Source organism: Passer domesticus, chromosome 20 (genome assembly GCF_036417665.1).
Source record: "Passer domesticus isolate bPasDom1 chromosome 20, bPasDom1.hap1, whole genome shotgun sequence".
NCBI classification, from domain to species: domain Eukaryota; kingdom Metazoa; phylum Chordata; class Aves; order Passeriformes; family Passeridae; genus Passer; species Passer domesticus.
This window is the reverse complement of record NC_087493.1, coordinates 181,460-197,509: the sequence shown is the minus strand read 5'-3', so window position 1 is coordinate 197,509 and position 16,050 is coordinate 181,460.

Below are 16,050 nucleotides of genomic sequence, written 5' to 3'. Positions count from 1 at the left end.
TGTCCTTTCAACTCACCGTGTGTCCCTCACCCTACCCTCCATGTTTTCCTATCCTTTTTGGACCCTGCAATAAATCAGTTGAAATTATCCAGGACTCGAGCTGCCCTCCTTCTATCTGGTGAAGAGAAACATCTAGCTGGGGTCCACCGGGTCAAAATCTTGCCCCTGGCAACCTTGTTCTTATCAATTTCTATGACATCACACACAGTCCTTAAACACACACAGCCATCACCTATATACACTAGTACAGTTTATTGGTTGGTATCTGGATGGATCTCAATGTGGCAAATGCCTTGGTCATTGTCATGGCATATGTCTTGAGCACTAATCACATTACTCTCACAGATGAATCCCTGTTGTTCTTGAGCAACGCAAGGTTCCCAGTTTACGGTTTGCCATCTCCCCTGGATTTTCCAAGCCCATACCCTGTATTCTGAGGGGTATAATGCTGGCTGCTCGTGACTGAGCCCTAAGGCAGCAATGGCGTGAATAGCGTGAACTGTGCCATTGCGCAGAGTGAGCATGAAGGCTGGAGCTGTCTTAGTGGAGGGATTATATGTAAAATTACCATGGTCCACCAAGACTGTGAATCTTTCTCAATGTCTGTAGCACTGCCCCAGAAAACCTTTTGCACTTCAGTTGGAAAGTCTCCTTCACTTCCTTCTCTTATGATTAAAGCTGCTGTTGACTGTACCCATAATTGTGTTTGCATATAGCTGAGGGCTAAAGATATGTTATCCTGTGCCCCCTTTAATGTGTCTGCTAGCAAGCTATGGTCTTGATCTTCAATTTCTCTCCATTTCGGCAGCACCCTCGAGACTTGCCACTGACTGTTTCCCTATGCCAAAAGAGATGAGTGTAAAGGCTGTTTTAATTTTATTGGACGGCTAGCTACTACAGCTAATTTGTTCATTAATATTTCTGAGTCAATCCTATTCAAAACCCTTAGCCCAGTCCCTAACATCTCGGTTAAATCCCTTCTCATTCTGTCTCTGAAGTGCGCTTGTTTTTGCAGCCATCTTGTCCATCCCTCGAAGGATGACCTTATGAAGGGGGAACAAGCTGGCTGAACTGTCGAGATAGTAGTTTGCATTAACAGTTTGACATGTCATAATTCTGGATTAAATAACAGTTGTTGTTGACCTGTATTCCTTATTATGTATGGGCCAATTTCATAAACTCTAGGTTCCAGCTTAAATGGCGTATTTTGGGTTTGTGCTTGAGTGCTGGGGTGGGTTGTAACAGGCTTAGCTATAGCATTTATTTTCAATTTGAAAGACAGCCTAATAGTGTTGCAGGCCCAGAAGCAAACCATGTTGACAGTTTGTCTTAATGTGAAGTTGTGCCAACAGTCCAATTCATTTGGATGATTGCAAATCTTCCAGTGCTTATTTACACTGATTTGGGTTGCTTTACTATAGGTAGTCCCATTAATCATTCTACACCCTATCTTAATAACCTCCCCCATGGTCCCTTGAAGTCACCACAACCTCTGTTTCTGCCACTGCAGCGTTTTTTATATTTGCTTTTTGCACATGACCACAGTTGTTAGGTTTAAACCTTTTAAATGGGAAGGTTTACCCATGGATCCGGTGTATTAAGGGCTTGGGACCAAGGCCATTCAGCATTGTTCTGGCTAGGAGTACTTTCTAATTTTTGGATGACAGCGATGATTGTAAACAACACTTCAACACAAATCCCCACCCACCATGATGCATTCATTTTGTGCGGGTAAGTTTCAGTTTCAGTTTACCATCACCCGGTGTTATTCTCCAAGGGGCTTCTGGAGCTTTCTTAACACGGCTGTGGTGGATCCAAGCACTTTGTTCCTTAGTCTTGATTGCAGTGAAGGTAGTAAGGAGCACTTCGTATGGTCCCTCCCATTGTGGTTGCAGGGCCTTCTCTGTTAGAGACTTAACATATACATAGTCTCCAGCCTGCACATCATGTACTGGTGCATCGAGCCCTGTACCCCGAGTACCGGGGGTACCTCCAGGCGGTCATGCTCCACTGGCTCCCCTTGGTTTCCACTGAGGAAGGAGGCTGGATTGACAATATTAGTCACCACAATGTCCACAGCATCTTGCTCCACCATAATAGCTTAGTATCTCTGAAATCGTTGCGGGAAAAGCCAATGTCCGCCTTTCACCTCCAGCACTGCAGACACCATGTGAGACACTGGCACAGTCATTTTGTGGCCCAGGGTGAATTTAGTGGCCTCTTGGATATTCAGTACGACTCCTGCAGCAGCTCTGAGTCATCCAGGCCACCCTTTAGCTGCTGCATCCAATTGCTTAGAGAAGTAAGCATCTGGTCTCCGGTACGGGCCGAGGTCCTGTGCTAATATTCCCAAGGCCATTCCTTGCTTCTCATTGGAGAACAAGAGGAAAGGCTTACTCACGTCTGGCAGTCCCAGAGCTGGAGCTGACATGAGGGCTTTTTTCAGCTGGTGGAAGGCCTGCATAGCTTCCTCTGTCCATTGGATTTCCCTGCTTTCAGTCACAATAAGTTCATATAAGGGCTTAACAAACAGTCCATAGTAACAGATCCATAACCTGCACCAACTCATCATCGCCAGGAAAGTTCCTAGTTCTTTTGCAGTCTGAGGTTTTGGGGTCTGGCATATTGCCTCCTTCCGGCTTTGGCCCAGGGTACATTGTCCAGTACTGACTTTGTATCCCAGATAAGTTAATGTCTGTTTTACTGCTTGAGCCTTTTTCTTTGATACCCGGTACCCTTGGAGTCCCAGAAAGTTCAAGAGGCTTACCGTCCAGGCCATGCATGCTTCACTTGTCCGTGTGGCTATGAGGATGTCATCTTCGTAGCAGCTTTGCTTCCTCTGGAGTGGCTTCCCAGGCCTCTAATTCCTTCGCAAGTTGTTCTCCAAACAAAGTGGGTGAGTTTTTAAATCCCTGTGGGGGTACTGTCCATGTAAGTTGAGTTCTTTGCCCACTTTTAGGACTTTCCCATTCAAATGCAAAAATTTTCTGGCTGGCTAGGTGGATAGGAAGGCAGAAGAAGGCGTATTTTAAGTCTGAAACGGTAAACCAAGTTAGTTCAGGTGTTAAGCAATTTAATAACGTGTAGGGATTGGCCACCACACGATACAGATCCTCAGTTATCTTGTTCATGGCTTGCAGATCCTGTACTAACCTGTATGACTCATCAGGTTTGCTGGCTGGTAGGATAGGGGCATTAAAATCAGATTGACATTCTTTTAATAATACTAGATGCAAAAAGTTCTCAATTACTGGGCTAATTCCTTCCTTATCTTCCTTCCTCAGGGGATACTGTTTAACTCTGACAGGTTGCATTCCCTCTTTTAGTCTGATCTGAACAGGCGGAGCATTTTTTGCTCTCCCTGACACATCAGAGGCCCATACCCCAGGGAACACCTGATTAATTACGTCTTCATCGATTTCAGTTTCCCTTGTGACTTGACTGCTGGTTAATATCAAACTCAATTTTTCTACATACTTTTGATCATTTCCCTCCAGAGTAATTTCCCCATTTTTGAATGCAACAGTTGGCGGTCATTGTCCCAGCAAATATCTGTCCAGAAGTTGCTCAGGGGAGTTGGGCATATATAGAAATTTGTGGATCCCCCACTGCTTTCCCAGTTTGTATTTTAGTGGCCTAAAGAAAAATGCCTTTTCAGTTTGGCCAGTCCCTCCCGTAACTGTAGCATAATCATCCCCTGTGGGCATCAAGGCTGTATTTAGAACCGAGTACCTTGCCCCAGGAAGGTACTCGCTTCTAAAGGTTGACTAGGAATTTCCCTTCCTTTTCCATTTCCCCCAGCTTTAGTTTTACAACCAGAGAGCCTGCTGGTGTAGTCTCCTCCAGTCCCCCCTAATCGTCTTGCACATGGGCAACCACCCCTCCTCTCCTTTGATTCCCTTGACCATTCTCTTTCTGCTCTGGACAGTTCTTCTTCCAATGGCTCTGTTTCTTACAGTTTGCACATTGATTTCTGCCGGATCGAGGAGGACCTTGCCTGGGTGCTCCCTGCCCGCTTTCACGTCTTTCTTTCTGTTCCTCCTGCACTATTGCTATTAAGTTTTTCATCCCTTGTTTATCCCCTTCTTCTCTGTTGCTAATGACTCTCCAAGCCTCCCCCAGTCAAGTTTCTAAATTCCGTATATCTTCTTCTCAGACTTTTTGGAGTTTGCACCAAATATCCCCCGTGGACTGTCCCAAAAATAGATTAATTAGTTGTTGTATCCCTCTCAGGTTTCCTGCAGTCAGGATGACCCTCCCCGAGAGTTCTTTTTTCCCAGCCCGATGGTGGAAGAAAGAGTCAGAATTCTTCAGCTCTGGTTCACAAGGTTGTTTATTGTCTCTTATCTAAACCATTCTTTTTCAGACCTGCAGAGGTCTGATCTGCAGGTCTGTCATGGGCACGCTGCCCGCCCCTGGGCTGGTGTCTACATTTTATACTAGGAATTACATGTACTTTATTTGTCATTATTTTCCAATACCTATCACCTCTGTTAGACTGTCTACTTCTAGTCTAAACCAATTCAAATGTGCCACCATCACCAAGAAGATGGAGGCTAGGAAGAAGAAGGAAGAAAAATAGGACAACGCCCAAATCTCTCCATCTTGCCTCCTAGACCCCCTCTAGTAAAATCCCCCAAATTCCACTTTTCACCCTGGGATTAATTCATTATCACTCTGCTTAAACTTCTGTGACTTGTGATTCTTCATACAAGGTTGGTAATTTGCTCCATGGGTTAAGATCGAAATCCCAAGCGTCTCTGGCTTCCTGCCAGGACTCCCCAGCCCCCTGCCAGGGGCACGTGTCATCCAGGGCACCCAGAGGGGTGTCCTGGGTTCCAGCATATCCCCAGATCAGATGCAGGGTCCAGTGGTGTATAGCGTCACATTGTGTTTCTCAGGTGGTCTAGGAACTCTCTTTGGGATTCTGAGGGTGCCTGTTTAATAGCATATAAAGCTGACCAATTTATACTTTCAGGCGTTGCCCTTTCCACTCCCAATATAAGCCAATCCTGATAATTTTTTAGCCTCTGTCTTTGTACTGGTTGGTTCAGATTCCAGCCTGGGTGCTGGAGCGGAAAATGATACTTTAGATCCACTAGTTGTTGTCTAAAGTGGTCTGCTGCTGAGTCAGGATTTTCACCGGCTCGACCCTGGCTAGATGTTTCTCTTCACCAGATAGAAGGAGGGCAGCTCGAGTCCTGGATAATTTCAACTGATTTATTGCAGGGTCCAAACAGGATAGGAAAACACGGAGGGTAGGCTGAGGGACAGACGGTGTTTGGGGTGAGGACAGTCAGCTGTCCGAGGCTGCAGGGACCTCCTTTGATCTTTGATGGGATCCCTGCCCACACTCTGTCACCGCAGATAAGAAACACGCCTCTCGGTGACACTCTGGGAACACCACTGGACTCAGATGGTGTGCTAGAGGTATAGTTGCACCATGTGGCTGAATTATACTTTCTGCTATTAGGTGTTACATCTTTCTGAGTTATTGTGCCTGAGACTGCAGAGTCATGCCAAATGGGTGTGTTTTGTAGATAGAAAAACCTAACACACTATGTAGCTGGAGCAGAGCCCAAGAGATCTAACTCCTGAGGCTCTTGTCTGGCATGTGGTAAAATCTTTGTCCAGGTGTCCCAGGTATCAACCGGGTTTGGTTTCTTCCCCGCATATGGATAATCTTTTTGTGACAGAGGCATTCCCACCAGGCACGTAGATAGAGGTGTGATGGGGATTTCCCCAAGCTGAGAGAAAATTTTGAAATGCTTTGGAGGTGTAACTTGGTTCATTATCTGTCTTAATCTCTTTTGGAATTCCTAGGGTAGCAAAGGCCATATAAAAGTGCTTGGTGACATCTTTGGCTTTCTCTCCTACATGCAGAGATGCAAAGATTGTGCCAGAAAATGTATCTATAGATACGTGAATATATTTTAATTTCCCAAAAGGTGGATAATGAGTAATGTCTGACTGCCACAGCTCAAGAGCATTCAGTCCCCTAGGACTGACACCTGTAGCTACTGTTGGAAGGGCATGGGATTGGCAATTTGGACAGGTGGCTACAATGGCACGGGCTTGTTCTTGTGACAATTTCAACTGATGTGCCAGGGCTGGTGTTTTGAAGGTACAACATGTGGCTTAATTGGTCTTGTTTAAATATATCAGGTAAAGTTGGTGAAGTAATTGTGGTGACTGTCATTGCCAATGCATCTGCCCTCTGGTTCCCCTCACTAAGGAAGCCAGTCATGTCAGTATGGGATCTTACATGTAGAATATGATAGGGTTGCTCTCGATGAGAGATGCGCCAGATTAATTCTGAAAGCAAGGAAAACAGCTGTTTGTTTTGCACGTCTTTGAGCAGAGCATGCTCTGCTCCATCAGCTATCCCAGCAACACAAGATGAATCAGTCACTAAGTTAAATGGTTGCTGGAATTTCCTGAAGGCCCTCACAACTGCAAAAAGCTCCGCAATCTGGGGAGAACCATCAATGGTCTGAACATCAGCTTCCCACTTTTGAGTGTTCAGGTCTTTCCAGGTCAATACCAATCTGTGGGACCTGCCAGCCCCATCAGTGAACACTGTGACAGCGCCTTTAATAGGAAGATGACTTTGGAAAGTTTTTGGAACTAAATGGAATGAATCTTTGAATAATTTGTGCTTTGGGTAGTGAATTGAGACTTTCCCGGGATAGCTTTCTAAAGCAATTTGGATGTTTTCATTTGTTTTTAATAAAGTGTCCAATTGATCTAACTTCAAAGGCAGGTAGATGCATGAGGGATCACAGCCTGCGGGGCTTCAGAGGCGATGGTGACTTTTGGCAATTAATTTTGCTAGCAACTCTGATGGTGTGGACACTGTTTTCACAGGCTGATGTGGGAGAAACAACCACTCGAGTATGATGAGTGAGTCTTTCTGTGTCGTGTCCCACTGAAACAGGAGCCCATGAAAGTGTGGGCACTTACCCAGAATGACAAATTCAATCGTAAGGTTTTTTCTGACTCGATGAGCTTGTCGTGTCCTCATTGCCTCTGCTACTTTCTGCAATGTTTCCTCTGCCTCTGGTGTCAGTGTCCGTAGGGCTGTGGGGTCGGTGGTCTTTCTTCAGCAAGGAGAACAGTGGAGCCAGCTCTTGCGTTGTCAAGCCAAGCAAAGGCCGGACCCAAGTGATGATCTCACAAATGCGTTGAATGTCCTCTAGGGTCTGTGGCTGTTCATTAATAGAAAAAATCTGTGGTGTTACAGTTCTCCCAGTGATGAGATACCCAAGGTATCTCCACAGTGCTGACATTTCTATTTTGTCCTCAGCAATTAAAAAACCTGCTTTCTCAATAGTAGAAACAGTCTTTTCGAGAGGGGCACTAAGGTAACTTTTGGTGGCAGCACAAATAAGTATGTCATCCATGTAATGGACTATGATTGCTTCAGGAAACTGTTTCCTGACAGGTGATAAAATCTGAGCAACATACATTTGGCATAACACGCGGCAGTTTTTCAATCCTTGAGGATTGATACCCATTGATACCTTTTAAAAGGCTCACTTCTGCTCAGAGATGGTGCTGAAAATGCAAATCTGGGGGCATCTCCTGGGTAAAGTGGGATGTCAAAGAAGCAGTCCTTGATATCAAGGACAGCAAGCTGCCAATCTTGGGGAAGCATAGAAGGGGAGGGGAGGCCAGGCTGAAGGGGGCCATATCCTCAATAACCTCATTAATTTTTCAAAGGTCTTGGAGCAGATGCCAACTGCTTTTGCCAAGCTTTCGGATGACAAAAACTGAGGTATTCCACGGGCTAGTTGATGTAACTAATTGCCCGAGTTGTACTTGCTCCTCGACTGATTCAATGAGCACATTTAATTTGTCTGATGGGAGGGGCCACTGATCCACCCACACCGGAACATTGGTTTTCCAATTCAATGGTGGGGAAGTGCGCTCTGCAGTGGCCCATGCTAAAAATCCCACTTGGCGTCAGGGATATCAAGGCGGGCACCTCACTGGGATAAAACATCCCTCCCTAATAGAGAGATTATGGATGACACAACAAATGGTCAGATGGTGGAGACTTGCCCCTCAGGCCCCTCTCTGCTTACCAGATGAGATCTTCTCATGGAATTGACAGCTCCACCAACACCGGATATTGTGCCACAAGGGGACACCAGCGCCCAGTCGCAGGGCCACTTTCCTCTGGGGAGGATAGTAACGTCCAATCCTGTGTCAGCCATGAGACGAAGTTCAATGGATTTCCCATTTTTGAAAATACAAGAATCAATCAGGGGTTTGTCTTTACAATTCTAGTGACATGCAAACACATCAAAATTTTAATCAGGGTCAACCTCTGAATCCTGGCCGGGTAAAATTAACATTTGTGCAAAAGGTGAGAATTTGAACAGTGTAAATGGTGGGTTGTAACAAACAACTGCCACAGTAATTTCATTGCCTGGATTTACAGTCACAACTTCTGGTAATATACTTATCTGATCTGGAGTGTGTTCACTGTCCCCAAACAGCAGGACTGTAGTTGGTTGATCGTGGAAAGGGGGCTCAAGGTACCCAGCTGGAACTCAAACTAGATCTTCGTCAGGGAAAAGCAGATGGACACAACTTACTAACACTCGTTGGAGGCTTTGGGGAAAGTTCTGGGTTCTGCGGAACAACCGGAGTCCGTCCTCATGACTGTGGTCCTCTGCGAGGAGCCTGTTGGGGCGGGGGACTCCTGGATGGCTGGCAGCTGAGGTGGGCTTTGCAGGCAAGGCTGGTAATTTGCTGTTGTCGCGCGGCGTGGCCCCACGCTCCATCAAGCGTTTCCCTGGATCGGTTGATAATATTGCTGCTGAAAGTTGTATGTGGGCTGATAGGGCTGTTGGAAAGGAGGAGGCCTAGGAGGTGGAACATAGTTAATAAATTGCCCAACAGGAATGTGAGGACAGTCTTTCTGGAAATGTCAAAGTTGGGCACAGTAAAAGCAACGGACATTGCTAATGTTTGTCATGGCTTCCCTCACTCCCTTGCTCACTGCAAAAGACACCAGGGCCAGCACCTTTGGGGACAGAGGCTCCTGTTCAGGGTGGTGGCAGTATGTCCGTAGCAACAAGCTGATAATGCAGCTGTGGCAGGGATGTTGGACATGGCTTGGGGATGGCTGATGAGAGGCGCAGGTACAGGTACAGGTCTCCTTGATGGAACTCTTTGGCCAGTTTTGTGAAGCTGCAGAGGCGCTCCTGTGGAGAGAGGAGGTGGCTGAGGCCCCAGCTGCCAGTGGCACACAGGGACCCTCGTGCACAGCAGGGCCCAGAGCTGGCAAGGCTCCCCAGCACGGCTGGAGCTGCTGGCACAGCTGGGCCCAGCTGGACAGCTGCCCCTCAAGGCCCCGGCCAGCAGGGCACAGCTCTGGGCAGGGTCCCTGGCCAGGAGCGGGCCCCAGAGCACCTCTGCCTTTCAAGGGCAATCTCGGCCCTGCTCTTTCTCCTCCCCACCTCCCTCTGCCTCTGCCCCGTGCCCCTGAGGCTGCTTTTGGCCACAACTGCTAATACGTGATTGTTCTCTCAGGAAAGGGACATGGAGAAGTTGCCTCCAGTATGCAGCATGATCTTCACACTGTGACTGGCCAGGACTTCCAGTCAATCTATCTCTCAATCCCAGTGTCCGTGGGAGCACAGTTCAGAAGCAGTTTCCATGCCATGCTGGCTTGCCCACGTGCTTTAGGAACTGGGCATTGCAAGGAGCTCCTTCCTCAGTGGGAGCAGGCACGGCCTCAGCTGCAGCCCCGGTGCCCCCTGTGGCGCAGGGAGCGGCCGTGGCTGTCCCTGTGCTGGGCTGCAGCACAGGGCCAGGCCGGAGCGGGGCCCTTGTTGAGCCTCCGCCGCTGCTCAGCAGTGCCGCCGGAGCCCGGGGCCGCGGCCCTTCCCCGCCGGGGCCGGGACCTGCCCGACAAGGGCGCAGCGGCTCCAGAGGCCCCGCCCGACCCCCAAGGATGGGCTCCGCCCGCCCGCCGGCCACAGGGCTTGGCAGGAAGCTTTTTGCCCACTTTGCACAGCCTCCACCCAGAGTGGCCCTTTGCTGCGCTGAGGAGACTGAAAAACCCTGCTGCACATCTCATGAGGGATCCCTGCACACCTTAGTAGAGACCATCAATACTCCTTTGTGCCTCCTGAGGGATCCCTGCACCCCTCAGCAGAGACCCCAAGATAGCCCTGTGTGCCTGGCAGGGAATCCGTGTTCACCAATGCAGAGACCCCAGGACAGCCTCGTGTGCCTCACAAAAGAGCCCAGCCTCCTGCCCATCTTAGGAAGGACTCAGCTCCTCTCCAGGCCTTGACGGCAAGCACTAAAGCGTCACGTTAATCATGAGGTACTCAAGCCCCTGCCAGCCTTACAGATGTCTCCAGTCACCTGTACGCCACAGAAGAGATCTCAAATCCCCTAAGAACCTCACGAGGAACCCCAGCCCCATGCACCACTTACAAAGGACGCAAAGCCCTTCATGCCTTACTGCAAAACCCAACACCTACAAAACCCCCCCTCCAGTTCGTGTGCCACATGAGGGACCCCGGCCAAGTGCCATCCTTAAAGGGGTCCCCCAATGCCCTGCATGCCATAGAAAAGCCAGGCTTGTCATTAACTCTAGCCAGCAGTGTGTTCCCTGGCAGAAACCAATTCCCTTCTGGGCATCGGGAAGACGTCTTGTGGTGCCGGCTGCATCTGTGGGAGCGATGGGGAGCGTGAGCCTGTGCTGAGATGCACTGCTGAGCTGGCAGCACGGTGGATATGGGCAGGACGTTCTCTGTTTCCCCCAGAGCTGGGGCCTGCAGGCACCTTGCCGGCCCTTGGCACAGGCTGTGCCAGCCAACAAAGGCCAGCAGGCTGGGAGGAGAGCCCGGGGGCAGCAGGAAGCTGAGAGAAGCCCCTGCTCTGGAACTGAGGCCGTTCTTGCACAAGCAAACAAAGATGGTGACTTGAAGAGATTCCCACTGTGCTCAATGTTTGCCTCTGAAGACTAAGAGGTGAGCTTGTCAAGAATCCCAGGAAATATCTGGGAACAGGTTTTAAGTAACGTGGTTGTGACTAGGTACAAAGTTCTTGTGGGAAAAGATCTTTGCCTCTGCAGCAGGCTGGGTGTCTTAGGGTGCCTTACGTCTTTGCAGAGTAAAGATTACCACTGAAATGCCACTTTATTTTTTATTGTATAAGTGCAAAAAATTTTCCAGAACTGTAAAATTACTTTCAAAAATAGAAACATATTGTGGAAAAATGGGTGAACAATGTGGTGAACTGTCTCTACAAGAAGTACTTCTAAATATTTCTAAAAATTAGAAGTGAAGATAAAATAGGGTTGCTTTTACAGGATTCTAAAACTGCTTTACGAGTGAAGTCCTTAGTCCTTGAAAAGTCCTGAACTACTGCAGTACTCAGGAAGAAATATTTAGGGATGTCTCTCTACAGTAAATACATTTTAAAATATTTCTAAAACTTTCTCATTTCTAAAAATTAAAAACAAAGGCAAAATGGGGTCACTTGTTCTTAGGAGCCCCATGCTGATGCCTGCCCCCTGGGCTCCCCCATCCCCTCGGGGCCCCGCCGCTGGGCACAGCAGCCCCTGCCTGGCTCCTGCCTGCCCACACCATGGCCATCCATGGCTGCTCCTGGGCATGGAGCTCAGCCAGTGCTGCTGCCAGGTGGGCTTTGCTGCTGCTACCACCCAGACACTGGGGTGACAGCTCCATCTCTCTATTGCAACAGAAGAAGGGGCCATCACCTACCGATTCATAGAATCACAGAATCACAGAATTTCTAGGTTGGAAGAGACCTTTAAGATCATCGAGTCCAACCCATGTTCTAGCACCTCAACTAGATCATGGCACCAAAGTGCCACATCCAGTCTTTTTTTAAACACATCCAGGGATGGTGACTCCACCACCTCCCTGGGCAGATGATTCCAGTGTTTGACCCCTCTTGCTGTGAAAAACTCCCTCCTTAAGTCTAGCCTGTATCTCCCTTGGTGCAGCTTGAGACTGTATCCTCTTGTTCTATCTGTTGTTGCCCGGAGAAAGAGACCAACACCCAGCTCACCACAGCCACCCTTCAGGAAGTTGAAGAGAGTGGTAAGGTCACCTCTGAGTCTCCTTTTCTCCAGGCTAAACAATCCCAGCTCCCTCAGCCGTTCCTCATATGGCTTGTGTTCCAAGCCCCTCACCAGCCTCGTTGCACTTCTTTGGACACACTCAAGCATCTCAACATCCCTCCTAAACTGAGGGGCCCAGAACTGGACACAGTACTCAAGGTGTGGCCTCACCAGTGCTGAGTACAGGGGAAGAATGACCTCCCTGCTCCTGCTGGCCACACTATTCCTGATACTGGCCAGGATGCCATTGGCCTTCTTGGCCACCTGGGCACACTGGTGGCTCATGTTCAGCCGACTGTCAACCAGCACCCCCAGGTCCCTTTCCACCTGAGCACTGTCCAGCCACACTGTCCCCAGCCTATAACGTTGCAGGGGGTTATTGTGGCCAAAGTGCAGGACTCGGTACTTGGATTTATTGAACTTCATCCCATTAGATTCTGCCCATCCATCCAACCGTTCCAAGTCCCTTTGCAAAGCCCTCTGTCCCTCTAACAGATCCACACATGCTCCCAGCTTAGTGTCATCTGCAAATTTACTAATAAAAGACTTTAAACCCTCATCCATATCATCAATAAAAATATTAAACAGAACTGGCCCCAGCACAGACCCCTGAGGGACACCACTGGTGGCTGGCCGCCAGCTGGATGCAGCACCATTCACAACCACTCTCTGAGCCCGGCCATGCAGCCAGTTCCTCACCCAGCACAGAGTGTTCTTGTCCAAGGCACGGGCTGCCAGTTTATCAAGGAGTATGCTGTGGGAGACGGTGTCAAAGGCCTTGCTGAAATCCAAATAAACAACATCTACAGCCTTCCCTGCATCCACTAGGCGGGTTACCTGGTCATAGAAGGTGACCAGGTTGGTTAAACATGACCTACTCCTCCTAAACCCATGCTGACTGGGCCTGATACCCTGGCCATCCTGTAAATTCTGTGTGATGGCACTTAATATAAACTGTTCCATTATTTTGCCAGGTACTGAGGTCAGGCTGACCGGTCTATAATTACCAGGATCCTCCTTTGCACCCTTTCTGTGAATGGGTGTCACATTGGCCAGCTTCCTGTCATCTGGAACCTCACCAGTGAGCCAGGACTGTTGGTAAATGATGGAGAGTGGCTTTATAAGCTCATCTGCCAGCTCTCCCATTACCCTGGGCTGGATCCCGTCAGGTCCCATAGATTTATGAACATCCAAGCATTTCAGTAGTTCTTTGACTGCCTCCTCTAGGATAATGGGGGGGACCATTCTGCTCCCTGACACCATCAACCAGCCCAGGCGGACAGGTGTCTTGAAGGCAAGTCCTCTTCCCACTAAAAACTGAGGTAAAGTAGGCATTAAGCACTTCTGCCCTCTCCTCATCTGCAGATACTGAGTTCCCTCCCTTGTCCAATAAAGAACAAAGGCTGGTTTTACCCTTCCTTTTAGCATTAATGTATTTGTAAAAATATTTTTTATTATCCTTTACGGAAGTCACCATTCTAAGTTCCAACTGAGCTTTGGCCTCCCTAATTTTTTTCCTTCATGCTCTAGCAGCCCTCTTGAATACTTCCTTAGAGACCTGACCCTCCTTCCAAAGCTGATACATGCTCTTTTTATTCTTAAGTTCCTCCTAAACCTCCTTGCCCAGCCAGGCTGGACGTTTACCCCACTGACTTATCTTTCGGCACACAGGGACAAGTCTGTTCCTGTGCCCTCAAGATCTCTGTTTTGAGGCATGCCCACCCTTCCTGGACTCCTTTGTTTTTAAGGGCTGCCTCCCAAGGGACGCTCTGAATCAGTCTCCTAAACAGGCCAAAGTCTGTCCTCTGGAAGTCCAATGCAAGAGTCTTACTGGTGCTCCTCCTGACTTCACCAAATATTGAGAACTCTATTATGTCATGATCACTCTGCCCCAAGCGACCTCCAACCACCACATCTCCCACCAGCCCATCTCTATTTGCAAACAGCAGATCTAACATAGTCCCTCCCCTGGTGGGTTCACCCACCAGCTGTGACAAAAAGTTGTCCTCCATACACTCTAAGAATTTCCTGGACTGCCTCTTTACTGCTCTATTAAGTTCCCAGCAGATGTCTGGTAGGTTGAAGTCACCCACAAGAACAAGGGCTGATGATCCTGAAACATTACCTAGCTGCTTATAGAATAAGTCATCTACCTCTTCTTCCTGCTTGGGTGGACGATAACAGACTCCCAGTAGGGTGTCAGCCTTGTTGGCCTTCCCCTTAATTCTTACCCATAGACATTCAACTCCAGCTTCCTTAGTTTCAATTTCTATGGCATCAAAAGTCTGCTTAATATAAAGGGCCACCCCTCCACCTCTTCTTCCTTTCCCGTCTCTTCTGAAGAGCTTGTAGCCATCCAGTGCAGCACTCCAGCCATGTGAGGCATCCCACCATGTTTCCGTGATGGCAGCTACATCCTAGCTCTGCAACTGCACCATGGCCTCCAGCTCTTCATCTTTGTTGCCCAAGCTGCGTGCATTGGTATACACGCATCTCAGCTGGGCTACTGACTTTACCCCTAACTTAGCCTTGTAACCCTTGGGCCTGCTTCCAGACAGCCCAGCTGCATCCCCTTCCCCTTTCAAACCTAGTTCAAAGCCCTCTCAATGAGCTCTGCCAGTTCATGAGCTAAAAACCTTTTGCCCTTAACAGAGAGATGTACCCCATCTGGTTCCAGCAGAGCAGATGCTGTAAAAGTTTCCCCATCATCAAAGAATCCAAATGTTGCCGATGACACCAACCCTTAAGCCATTTGTTGGTGATGCGGATTCTCCTGTTTCTTTCATCATTTTCCTCCGCCACCAAAGGGACTGAGCAGAACACTACCTGTGCTCCTGCCCTATCAACTACCTGACCCAGTACCCTAAAGTCCTTTCTAATTGCCTTGACACTCCTCTTTTCAATCTCATCATTGCCAGCCTGGAGTATCAGCAGTGGATAATAATCAGAGGGCTGAATCAGCCCAGGAAGTCTCTCAGTGATATTTTGTACCCGGGCGCTGGGGAGGCAACAGACCTCCCTGTGGGATGGGTCTGGTCGACATATGGGGCCCTCAGTTCCCTTCAGAAGGGAATCACCTACTACGATTACCCTTCTTTTCTTCTTGATGTTAGAGGTAGTGATCCATCTTACAGATGAATCATAATTGGGGGGCTCACTGGGCAGACAGTTTTCTTCTAAATCATCTAGTTGGGTCTTTAGTTCCAGGACCTCATACCTATTCTGTAGTGGGACCTGCCAGGATGATGGGGATGGGGAGGAGTTTTTGTTATTACCTCCCCAAATGGGGACCCATTTCCACTCCCCTTCATCCACCAGGTGCCCTTCTATTGCCTGACAGCGGGAGGCATATAAGTCCTCTGTCTCTCGGTCAGAGGCCTCCCTTAAAGATGGAAGGGCCGAGCTCCACCAATCTATTTCCCTTTCACTTTCCCTGATACTCCTTAACCTTTCAACTTCCTCCCTAAGCTCAGCCACCAGTGAAAGGAAGTCGTTCACCTGTTCACACCGCAGGCAGGTCTCCTCCACAACACTCCCTGAAGCCACCAATAAGCTCAAACATTCTGGGCTTGGATGGGTCTGTACAGACACATCCTTTTTGGAGGGCTCAACTCACTCACACTTATACCAGACACAGTTTTTGACCGTGTAGAAACCATTACTAACAGACACCTCAAACACAACCAGGCAGCAGAAAAACCTCAAACAACACAGAGGACTCCTTACTAGCAAGAAAGTTGGCAACCCTGTCTGTTTGCCCTGCCTGCGCAAACTGCCACGCAAACTGCCTTGTATAAGCCCCAGAGACTCACCACACCCGTTTGCTCGCTCCTGTTCGCCCCGCTCGCCAGAGACCTCTCATAATCAGCCACTGAGCAGCAACTCAGGTAGCTGCACCCCTTGCTCCTCACTGACTCAGAATGGCCCAATGGCGG